This window comes from Rhipicephalus microplus, chromosome X, assembly GCF_043290135.1.
Source record: "Rhipicephalus microplus isolate Deutch F79 chromosome X, USDA_Rmic, whole genome shotgun sequence".
Lineage (NCBI taxonomy): Eukaryota > Metazoa > Arthropoda > Arachnida > Ixodida > Ixodidae > Rhipicephalus > Rhipicephalus microplus.
The window spans coordinates 10,698,141-10,710,618 of record NC_134710.1 but is presented as its reverse complement, the minus strand read 5'-3'; the positions used below and the strand labels follow the sequence as shown (position 1 = coordinate 10,710,618).

Sequence of the window (12,478 nt, the reverse complement as noted above, 5' to 3'; positions counted from 1 at the left end):
TTGGGATCAAAGCTCCGATTGTACAGGATGTTGTAACGGAGAAAAATTATGAAATCGTGCGCCTGAATGTTCGTAGTGGCTGTTCAAGCTTGTTCTCGAAATAGTCGATGATTGGGCGAAGTTCTGTGTTATCACACTGCTTTTCAGCCAAGTCGGAGGCTATGACGGCCATGTGAAAACTTTCGTCGTCAGTTTGGGCAGGAGGAATCGACTCGACTGTGGCACGTAATAGGCAGTCAGCATCGGTGTGCTTGCATACCGACTTGTAAACCACCGTAACGTCAAATTCTTGTAGATGAAGACACCATCGAGTGAGGTGGCCTGAAGGGTCTTTGAGGCCTGCAAGCTAGCACAAAGAATGGTGGTCGGTGACTACTTTGAACAGTCACCCATACAAATATGGTCGGAAATTGGCTATGGCCCACAGGACAGCTAGCTAGGCATTCTTTTTTTTGTGGTGGAATAGATCATTTAAGCCAATGATAATGTACGACTAGCGCAGGCAATCACTCGCTCGACACCTTCCTGTCATTGCACAAGAACGGCTACGAGACCGACATTACTTGCATCTGTATGCACTGCAGTGTCATCATTTTCGTCGAAATGACCCAAGATTGGGGGAGTCTTGAGGCGTCGTCGTAGCTCGCAAAAACTTCATGTTGTTCTGGGACCAACATAAAAGGAACGTTGTCTCTCGTGAGTTGGTGTAAGAGTTCTGCTATTTTTGAAAAGTTTGGAACAAAGCGACGATAGTGCTCATAAAGAACCAGAAAACAGCGTATGTCCTGTTTGTTTGTTGGAGTTGGGAAGGCAGCAACAGCCAGTGTTTTCTCAGAGTCTGGGCAAATCCCGTCACTATTGACGACATGGCTGTGAAACTTGACCTCCTCGTAGCCGAAGTAGCATTTTTCGGGCTTCAGCGACAGCAGATGTTCAGAGCACCTCAAGTACTGCATGAAGACGCTTGAGCAGTTGCTCAAAAATCACTGAAAAAACGACGACGTCATCTGAATAGACAAGACACGATCGCCACTTGAGACCGTACAAAACTGTGCCCATCATTCGTTGAAAAGTTGCGGGAGCAGAGCACAGTCCAAAAGGAAGCTTCTTGAATTCAAAAAGCCCTTCAGGAGTAATGAAGGCGGTCTTTTCCCGGTCACGCTCATTGACCTCAATTTGCCAATAACCACTGCACAAATTCATGGATGAAAAATATCGAGTGTTTCAAAGGCGGTCGAGTTATTCGCCGATGCGAGGAAGTCAATAAACGTATTTTTTGTCACGATGTTCAGTTTGCAATAATCAATACAGAAACGCAATGTGCCGTCTTTCTTTTTCACCAACACAACCGGCGATTCTCATGGGCTTGTAGATGATCGTATGATGTCGTCAGCAAGTATTTCTTGCACTTGGTCGTGAATGGCGTCTTGTTCTCTGCGGGACACTCGATAAGGATGTTGTTGAATAGGCCTTTTGTTGGACACTGTTATGATTCTGTGCTTCGCGATGGGCGTCTACTTGATTTAGGACGTCATAGCAAAGCACCCACCAAAAGAAAGTAGGAGGGAGCGAAGACTCTCTTGCTGTGAAGTCGGTAGTGCTCAGTTCAAATCAAGCTTAACCGGAGACAGTTTGTCGTCGTGAAGACCGAAAAAGAGTTGCGCGAATGATAAGCTGACTCTCGAGTTTCCTATGTCTTCGAACTAAGCGATGACTCACTGCCTCACGAAGTGCTGGTATTCATGACTGAAACTTGTTAGTAGAATTTTCGCAGGCTCTTGTGTCAGTTCGATGAGACCACGGGCGACGCATACTTGACGAGACAAGAGTGCGGCCACATTGCCTTCCACAACTCCGAAAGCCGTTCCGTTGATGTCGGTCGCTCAGCACGTTAACCAGAACACTGGAACGAGGCAGTACTGTAACTGAATAGTCGAATACACGCAACGTCATCATACGTGATTCGCAATCGCGTAGATTCGCAATCCTGAGAATGTGCGTTACGTTAAAACGTCATCAGCCATTCTCGGAGATTTATAATAGCCCGATATTGTCCAAGAAAGTCTAATCCCAAGATATCCTGCCTGGAGCACTGCCGCAGTACGACGAAAGCCCCGATGAAGGTCGAAGCACCAGTGCACCTTTCGACCGGCGTCACTCGATGACTACCCGCGGTACAGAGCTGCGGACCGTTCCAAGGCGTCATCACTTTTCGGAGAGCAGCCGTGAAGTTACCCCTCATAACGGAGCAATCGGCGCCAGTATCCACGAGTGCGGTGGCCGAGTGATTGTCGACGGTTATAGAAATATCGGCGGAAATCGCTGCGGCACGTTCAGAAAATTTGGTGACACAGAAATTGGCATCGTCAACGGGTCATAGAGGAGAATGTTTGTCCGTTCGGTCAACAGTGGCCCCACCCCCGGAGGCCACTGGTCTCAGTTTTTTTTTTGTTTGCGTGGGCCAGGACTTAGGATTCTGTTTCATACACCAGAGAACGTGGCGTAACGACTAGGCAAGCCGAGGAGCCGAGGAAAAGGTGAGCCTGGCCGATGGCTTTGTGCAGGAAGAAACGGCTGCTGCGTATTGCTGAATCTCGCGAGGACGCTCTCCGTTGCTGGGTCGACGCGCCCTAGGGTGAAACCCCTGAAAGCCCATCCTGCGATACGCACACTGGCGGTAGAAATGGCCCGCTTCGCCGCAGTGGTAGCTAGAGAGCCTGTTGTCAGAGGTGCGCCATACGTCAGATTTACGGGTGACTTCGTGCGGAACGTCATACTGGATTGTGCTCTCGTAGTTATTTGCAGGAGCGAATTGACGTGGTGGTGGTGAAAAAGTTGAGGGTAGCCGGCGTCTAGTAAAAGGTTGAGGACTCCTCAATGCTTCGGCGTAAAACAGAGCAAGAGCTTCCGCACGCATTGGGAGCAATGGTTGGGTCACATTTCTGAGTTCATCGCGAATAATGCCACCCAGAATCGTTGCACTCGGGTGAGTAGAAGTAGGACAAACTTTTTCGAGCTCTTCGCGGATCATGCTACGCCCTAGCTGACGGAGTGCTGATAAGTCTTGTTCACAGGTAAGAGGTGACACTATGGCGACAGAAGCTTGGCGGTCGTACTACAGACAGCGTTGCAGAAGAGCTCTTTCTATGGATAGTTACTACAGCAATGAACTCATCGGCAGTGTTTGGGGGCTTGCGTTTGAGTACAGCTAAAAGTTGCTCCTTGACACCCCGCAGACGAGTCGAACTTTTTTGTCTCATCCTTTTCTGGGTCAGCGTGTTTGAACAAGCGTGACATGTCTTTGATAAATGTAGCCACGTTTTCATTTGGCTTCTGAACCCGGCTCTGCAGAGCCTGCTCGACTTTCGTTTCGGGATTTCTGACTGTCTGGCACAGCGGTCCCTGAAATTCTTCTGATAGACGGCTCAAGGTTCTCATACTAGGAGCGACCATAGTCTTCAAGTAAGAAATACACAGGGTGAAGCTTCTTGGTTTCATTCTATTCATTCGCGGCTGCGACCCGATTAAAATGGTCTAGCCAGACATCTACGTCCACGAACACATCACCATAAAACAGCTTCGGGATGCGTGCTGTGTAGACGACGCTTGGGGTGGATGTGAGTTGATCTACGCGGCTCTCTTGCACCTTACTTCCTATTGTAGTGGTCATTCTTGCCGAGCTCAAGGGACCAAACTCAGAAGGGAGTTTTAGCAAGCGGCGGCTGAAGCCAAGTGCCACGTTTTCCTCCGGATTTGTTGAAACGGTGGCAGAAGCTTGAAGTGGCTCCAGTTCAAACTAGCGAATTGGGATTGTGCCCAGAACCTCCACCAGTTTGTTATGGTGATAAAATTATTCCTAGTAACAGTGTAACAAACAGAGAAACAGCTTCGATCGAGCATCATGAGTTCGTCGTCGTCTTTCAGCCCAAATCCTTCGGTGCACACAAGTAATGATGAAACTAGCCGCGCAACAGTCATAAACCCTCTACATGCCCGTGCCAGTATGAAGCTAGCAAAACTAGATAGATAGATAGATAGATAGATAGATAGATAGATAGATAGATAGATAGATAGATAGATAGATAGATAGATAGATAGATAGATAGATAGATAGATAGATAGATAGATAGATAGATAGATAGATAGATAGATAGATAGATAGATAGATAGATAGACTCATAACTTACAGTGCGTAAATAAAGTTTATAATGTAACCTATAAAGAACCCTTGAAGACTGTCATAACTTGAAGCTTGAAGGTGGTCATAACTCAGCATAACAACATGTTCAAGCCTGGAGCGCAGTGTCAACAATGGTTGATGCTGTAATCGTGACTGATCGACCGGTTGCACCGATCTAACCTTTAGAGAACTGTGAAATTCCTAAATACCTGCAATATACTTATTTCCTAGGAGTGATTTAGTAACAATTCTTGGACATCAGTATTCCCTGGTGATCAATAGTCTATGAGCCAAAAGTTCTTGAATCATCATTGTTCAAATGATATTAAGGCAATGTCTGACATTCGAGATTTTTAGTTCTGGCACAGTCAAACCATAGTGCCCCAATCTCTTGCCTTATTTTGTACTCCAGCTAACGAGCCGAAGATTGCATCAAAAGGGAGATTTTAACGAAGCAGCCGGTTATCAGCTGTCTACTATCTCTTTGTTCATTGCCTTCACGCTGTTTCACTATGAACAGGAGATCGTAAGAGGTTGGCGTCTCAACAGCTTTTGTGCCACAGTTTTAGTACTCTGATGTTTAGTCAGCAAGAGTAAATATCCGCCACATTTTGAAATCGTCACCAACATCAATCGTTGTTTCTATGCTCGTCGCAGTTGTGACGTATGGCACTATGAAAGTTGTGTAGGTTACTCCCTACCATTGGTTGAGTGCGATGGCGCAATGTGGACAGTGCAATAATCGTGCAGTGCAAGAAAAAGGTGAAAAGCTGAAAAACGTGAAGGGAAGTCAACGCGATCCCGGCATTTTACTAGTAATGCAACCTCCATAATTTTCTTCTGACAAGAAGGTCAGCACTGCTAGTTCAATGTTATTGTACATTTTATGCGCAGGGGACCATCTCGTTCCGGCGATGACAACGTGATGAGCATTACCAAGGCCATGGTTCTCTGTGGACTGCTTAAGTGGGCGAACACGTCTCATCAATGTTTATTTACAATATTCATACAAAATAGGGTCGTCTGTGAGCCACCCAGCCCACTCTGTGGTTTACAAAGTGATGCACTGAATAGCTGTACTTAAAAATGTCACAGGCATAAGTTACCACTACGGTTCATTCATAACATATATTCTAAAAACTTGCTGCTTCTGAACGAAGTCGCCAGTTCAGTCCCTGTGTTACTTTTCACTTCAAATTCATAGGGAATGCTTTGGGGCACCTATTCTTTGCAGCCGTCTTGGCAACGCATTACGAATTTATTTAGTTGATTATTTATATTTAGTACACAGTGGCGACCCCATTGAAGGTTGTTGCAAGAAGGACACAAAATATTGTCATGTGATTGGGACGTCGATGAATGCAGCAGTCGGTATGTTCCACATGAAACTGTTTCACAGGCCAAACTGCTGGTCTTTCAACGAAATAAAGCCAGATTACAGCAATACACACTGGCGCTATCGTCGTCCAACAGAAGGTCGACCGTCGATTAACTCACTAGCGGTGACGCATGTTGGCATTTATAGGTGTGCCATCGAATAATTCCGCGTTATTGATAGCGGTCACTTAAGTTCGAGAAGAATACGTAATGTTGCCTGTGTAAATATGTGAAAGCAAGAAATTTCCAGAAGTAGTGATAAAAATAATAAAGCACCCTTTTTTTAAAGGCAGTGAAAGGATGATACAAAAATCCATATATGCAAATTAACTATGCAGATTTGTGAACACCAAACTGTACAACACTGACACATCATAACATACCAATATAATTATGATCATGCAGTTATTGCCCAACATATCCGTAAGCGTTAATAAAAATAGAAAAAAATGTAAAATCTTAATTGTGATTAGTGGCATGAGAGTTGCAGGATAAATTTTAATAGTAATATACATCACTAACAAAAGGTGCGAAGTGTTTGTTGTTTATGCTTGTGTACCCTGTAATTTTCGAGAAGAGATAGAGAGGTGTTTAGTGACAAAGTTTTGATGTTAGTGTAAGGAGAGTCATCGTGCTCTCATAAGGGTGGCGGGAAGAGAAAATGAATTTAAACAATGAATGTGAAGGCGATATTTGTTTATGGTGCATGAATGATTTAGTCGAGTTATTCCTATGTGTACGGTAGAGCTGTAGTGAGTCCTATAAACATTGATCTTGTAATGAAATAATTGATAAAGCAGTTTCAATCAGACATGCGTTTTCAATTGTGAGTAAGTGAGTAATCCAGCCAGTTTGAATAAAGTCCTTGGAGAGTCTGGGAGTTTATTCAAAATTAGTGTTAGGAATTTTGATTGCATTCTCTTTTTAATAGTTATTAATTTATTAGCCGATGGAAACTAAGCATCCACAGCACGTTTTATTACTGATTTAACGAGTGTATCATAAGCTACTACTTTATTCTCACGGGGCGCTGGACAAAGGCATCGCTTAAGAAAAACAGCTGCTCTGTATTAGTTATAATAATTATACGGCAATCCCATCTATAATAGGTAAGCCTTTATTGCTTGTCCAAGGTACTTGCTCTCTGAAACTACTGTTACCAGGTCATTGTTTATGGCATCAGGAAACCCGTGTACGAGGTGCTTGCTTCTTGCTCGCAAATAGTTGTTTGTTGAACATTTGCGTTCATTTGCCGCCTATAGCACACCACGCATGGACACTGTTTTCCACGCATTGGTGGCACGGTCGATTACACAAGTGATTTCTGTGTAGTGTGTGCAGTCCTCAGCAACAAGTCTTTTGTTCAATTGCAGGTAAATAATTATTAATGACGAGATATAGTGCTGGAGCTTAAACACTACCCTGAGATACTTCAAATGTTACATGAGATCTGGTGTGCCTAATGAGTACCAATTGCATCCGGTTCGATGGGTCATCCTTTATTCATTAATTAACGGGCTGCTTGCCTAGTATGTGTTCAAATTCTGGTATAGGTTTTTGATGAGATTCACGATGAAAGGTTCCCAAAAAACAAAAAAATTGAAGGGTTTGTTTGGTTCGCGGGGTGAAGACTACTCGAGATGTATTATAAGTTCAACAAGCTGAGTGAGTGTGGATGAGTCCTGTCGGGACTCCTACTGCACCGGTGATAAAATGCTAATTTGCACGAGATGAGCATTTATATATTTAAAAATTATGTACCGAAGCAGTTTGCAAGAGCTGCCAGTAAATTAGATGGGCCTCGAGTAAACAGGTTCTTTTTTTATTTCCTAACTTGTTGACTGATATTATTTTTGAGATCTTCCAATCATTTGGTGGAGCTTAAGTGGTTAAAGATTTTTTCATAGATTATTGTTAAACAATGGGTCGCTAGCTCCTTATCTATCTTAGTCATTCGGAAGTCCGTGCTGCCGGGGGGGGGGGGGGGAGGGGGGGCTTTTCTCATTTTTATGTATAGTTTCACAAGTACGTTTAGGGCATCCTGAAATGCTTCCCGAAAATTTTAAACGAAGCGTGTGTGTGTGTTGAATCCTGGCCGCCCATATACAACGACTCGTTTCATCGTCCGGGTTCGTTTAATGGCTATAAAAGCACTATTTCGATTCTTCAACCAACCCTCAACTCTTAAGCTGGCGTCCCTTTAATTCAGCCAATAAAAAGTCTCTGTCGTCCACTAAGCATGGCGACGCGGCGATGTTTGTCGAGTCACAGCTCACCGAGGTTTCTAGCGTCTTGCTATCTCAATTGCGGCGCCGTAAAGCCGTAACATACGTTGTTTCTATATTGATAAGTCGTGCGGCACGCCTGACTAGAAACACGGTATACATAGTGTCCACGCGCGTCACACAGCGCCCCTTCATCACTTCCGGAATGGGCCACCGACATGCCCGGGTACCTACCGGCTCCGCCGCCTATCGCTGCCGTGTTGTTTCCTCGTGCTTGCACCCGTTTAGTTTTGCCTCACGATGCAAGTTTGAGGAAATATCAGCTGCTAGTGAGGCAAGTTGATTTAGTATTCCTCGAAGAGGGAGCAGAGCTTTGGGTTGTTTCTTCGCTGAAGTTTATTACCTAAAATTGAGAACGCACATTGCGATTTTCTGAAAAGTACCGGCGTGTTTGGCTGGTGCGGATGAACAAAAACTACTTGAAGAATCTCGGTGATATTTGACTCTTCGGGTTTAGCTTCATTACGGGGAAGTGCTATAGCCAAGCACTTACCTGCAAACAGAGATAGCTGACCAAGATACAGTACATACAAACTTGTCCACGACCACTGTGTGCACAATCAGCGGGTCAGGGGGGCGGTTCAAATCGTGATGGTGATTGCGGAAATTCGGGTATTGCATTGAAATAAACTGTGAAAACTAATGCGAAACATCATTAGTTCAATTTATAGTATAGCCGATCAGTTCAAGTTGAGAGGTGAGGATTTTCCAAAATTGGTCAATTATTTCCTAACACTGTCTCCATCATTTTCAGCGACTCCACTGTGCATTAGCGCACAACAAAACTAAAATACAAGTTGAAAAAGGTGTCGAAACCTACGCGTAAAAAAAGTGATGACCGGCATTACCACGGCACGCACCACGTGAAGTCTCTATCTGCCTCGTATAATAAGTTCATCGGCTGTTTCCACAAATTTTAATCAAATAGCTCAACATAAGCACTCTTTTAAACACCAGGGGGGGCCACTGCTACTTTGGTGCTTGGGCCGCAGCAATATAATATTATTAATATTATATCTCTTGTAAACTTGCTTAGCTCTGCACGACTTGTTTTCGATGGGAGCTGCTGCGCTTCGCTCACCCACTTTTAAAATTGCGGCTCGAGAGACTTTAGCCATTCACTTGATTTTGGACCACGCAATTTGTAGTGTTTGTAATGAAAGCGAGATAATGGGTCCTCGTAGGCCGTGGCGGGCAGCCGGTGTACGCGGTGGCTGGTATACGTGTCGCACATCTTGATTTTCTGGTCTTGTACTGAGTGAACAAGCGAGGCCTTCGTGATCCGATGAGCTCGTTAAAGTATGAAACAAAAACCACAATGCTTCCCTTTCAAAATCGTACACAGCAACAGATGACGAGCCCCCAACAAACCATGCTGCAGCACGTGAACTGCTGTAGGTACCTAGGTAGGTACCCGGGCAAGGCGAGAGAGGGTGACAACGGCGGAAGTGACATCACATGACCACTAAGTATAGGCATGACGATGACTAAGCCACTTGAAACACGCCATAAAACACCAACATAACGCAACCAACAGGAAAAACACTTGAATGCCTGCACCGAGTGAGCAAAGACAACATGTGACGGAGCCCGGATGTACTTGAAAACGGAACCAAGCAGATCAGTCGCCATACCTCCACAATACATAGAGCTGAGAGCCCGAAAATTGCTGCATTATTTTTTCTCTCCTAGGTTCTTATAAACCAGTTCTCGAGCAAAAGAAAGTGAACGCTTTTATAACTTCTCTTACCATGTTGTTCCACTAACGTCACAGGTTAGTCTCTATGGCGACCAGTAGTGCCGCATGGCTGATTAGGAACCCCCCCCCCTTCCCAAAAAAAATGATTTTAAACGGATATCATCAATATACATTGAACATTGCACCAAAACATTTTGGAATCTTTGTGCGTATTTATTAGCACGCAAAGTTACAACCAGGCAGCTTCATTTTCATTTCACGACATCTTTAAGCATACCACCTCTGGCGTAGAGTTAATATAACAGTCGACATATTACCTCTATGATCATTATGTTAAAATATGCTAAAGCTTTGTTAGAAGTTTTAAAGTTTCGATGGTGATCGCCATGGGGTATAAAAACGGAACGAAAGAACTCATTCGGTAGGTTAGCTCTTTTCGCATTATCCCGTGCAGAGGACGGGGGTTGGCCTTTCGTGAATGGTAATTACAAACGTTTTGCGAGGGCGTCTTTAGGAAGTGACTAAGACTGTTAAGAAAATGATTATTTATATATGCTGTTACCTTTACTTTCATGCTTTTCATGGCTAGCGTGAGCCTGTGTTTGCGAGTTGACTAGTCATTCATTTTTAAATTCTTCCTTAGCCTTTTCACCTTGGTTTTTTGTGTATGATGCCGCGTATATACCGGGGAATATATCGTTTTTCTTTGTCGAATGTTCCTTTTCTTGATGAATTTACAACATGCTCAACTTGACGAAAATGCGAAATATTTTCAAGCTTATACTAAAATATTTACATTCAGAAAGCCGAAGGCAGACGGCTGTTCTGCAATTCAAGTCAATTTAAAGGGTATATTGCATGGTTTCAAATGAAAGTTTGCAAGATGTCCTATGAAGGGTACATTCAATCATAATTACTTGGATTAATTCTTGTGCTTCTATAAACAAGCTCATAAAATGTCAGCGTGGTCGAGCATTAAATTTACAAATAATTACTGTGTTCTTAGCACACCAGAAGCGTCTGCTTGCCGTGATCAAAAAGGCTGCATTCCGGTGAACAATTTCATACGTGTCCAGCTGTGAGGTCAATCAAGGTATTTAAATTTTCTTGAGCTTGTTAATAAATTATTATGATTTGCAATGCTGTAACTTCGATAGAAGACTTCGCTTCATGCAGCACATGATGGCACACACGTGACGAAAACATGGCGGTCGCCGGCGGTGGGGTGGTCTGTAGCTGGTGGCTTCCTATTTTGCACTGGAACATTCATTTACACTTCCTTTCTCACATATATTTAGGCACAACGCACTAATTACAGGTATTTTTCACTGTGAACTGCATGTTGGGTTAACGCGTCATGGCCCTGTTAAAAGGCCTGCGCTGGACACGCATTTAGAGAGGGGAGGCCGACAAGCGCAAACGCTTTGTCGGGTTTTGTGATATTTAAGTGCCTCCATCAATAACTAACGGCTCTTTAAAATGTTTCAGAGGTGAGGCTCCTAAAGGCGTGGGTCTGTCCATTCCTTTGATGTATGTACGTCACCGCCTATAGTTTCACTTTTGCCAGCTGCCCACTACTTTGTCCTTGCAAGCATTCCAATACGCCCATCACCAATCCACCACTTCACCGACCTTAAAGCAAATACTGAATATTTAGAGGCAGCCAATACGAAATGCAAGATGGTCGTGTACTTGTATCCAGGTGCGCGTTAAAGAACCATAGATTGTCCCACTGTGCCAATCCCTTGTTTGTGCGTGACCACCCATAGTTACACCTTTGCAAACTGCACACTACTTCGTCCTTGCAAACATCCCACTATGCCTCATCACCAATCCACCACTTCACAGACTATAAAGCCGTTTTAATGAAGAGGGGCGGGAAGCTACGTATAGCTACCACTTACGAATAATAAAATTTCTTGTATAAATCTATGCAGTGTTTGTCACGTGTTTTATAATGTAGTGGGCGATATTCGCGAATGGTTCACGCTTTAGCGATGAAACCCTCCAGCACTTCGCCCCTCTCATCATCATTAACTCCGTGTACACGCTTTCATTTGTTTTGTACCTGAGAGCTCTAACAGTGTTCTGATACAAAGCTGTAGTTTTGTGCTTCATATATGCCATGCAAAACGATTAGGCTTCCCAATTTAGTGGTATGTTTTCTTCATGTGTTACCTGTTTGAAAAGCTTGGCTATTTTTTCAGCATGACAACTATCCCGTGCTTAGGTAAAGAAAGGCAGAGATACTTCCCTAGGTATCGGGCTAACAAAAGCAATCAACAAGAGAAAGAATGAGCGATGTGTTCACTTGATTCAGCATTCGCCGTGCAAATCACATTGCCCAAGAATGGCTTCTAAAGAGCCTGATCAAGATATCGTAAGGATATTATGCAGCACTGACAACATACATCAGTCGTTAGAAAAGAAAAAAATATGCTTCCGCATTGCATGAAGACACGGTCGAATAACATTAAGACTATGTGCATCCTGTCTTCACTTTGTTCGTATGTTTTGTGGGGGGTGCTAACACGCCCTGCAAAGCCGTTTGCGCCTCATGGCCTATGTGTCTTGTGTATAAGCCACCTTCATGAGTGACAACTATCGAGTGGTAGGGGGGGGGGGGGGGGGCGTTGTGCTCACGAGCGTTGATCCCCACCATCATAATCATGGTTAGAATGGTGGCGCCGGCAGTGAAACCTGGCGAAAGGCCTTGGTGGTGGCACGGGACAGATGAGCGGGTCTCTTTGTAGGGCGGCGGTTAGCGCGAACGGTTGTTTCTAGCGGTGGCTGCTAGGCGGACTGCACCGTGGGCCGCCTGCCGTGGGCCGTCGTGGTAAGTCAAGCATTGGCGAAGCCGCTTTGAGTGTGTTCTTGTGGTTGTTATCTGGTTGAATGTTGTGTGATTGTGTGTAAGGCTGTCCTAGCGTGTGCATT

At 44.3% G+C, this 12,478-nt stretch overlaps 1 protein-coding gene across 2 annotated transcripts in view; it reads left to right on the top strand.

Moving 5' to 3' along the window:
* LOC142777428 (uncharacterized) overlaps nt 1–6,432 on the top strand; it is a 179,692-nt gene extending 173,260 nt beyond the window's left edge. For both annotated transcript variants that reach the window (XM_075881811.1, XM_075881810.1), the window contains one exon: nt 5,075–6,432. The gene's annotated coding sequence lies outside the window, so the exon portion shown is untranslated. The remainder of the gene's footprint in view (nt 1–5,074) is intronic.
* Nucleotides 6,433–12,478: the final 6,046 nt, after the last annotated feature.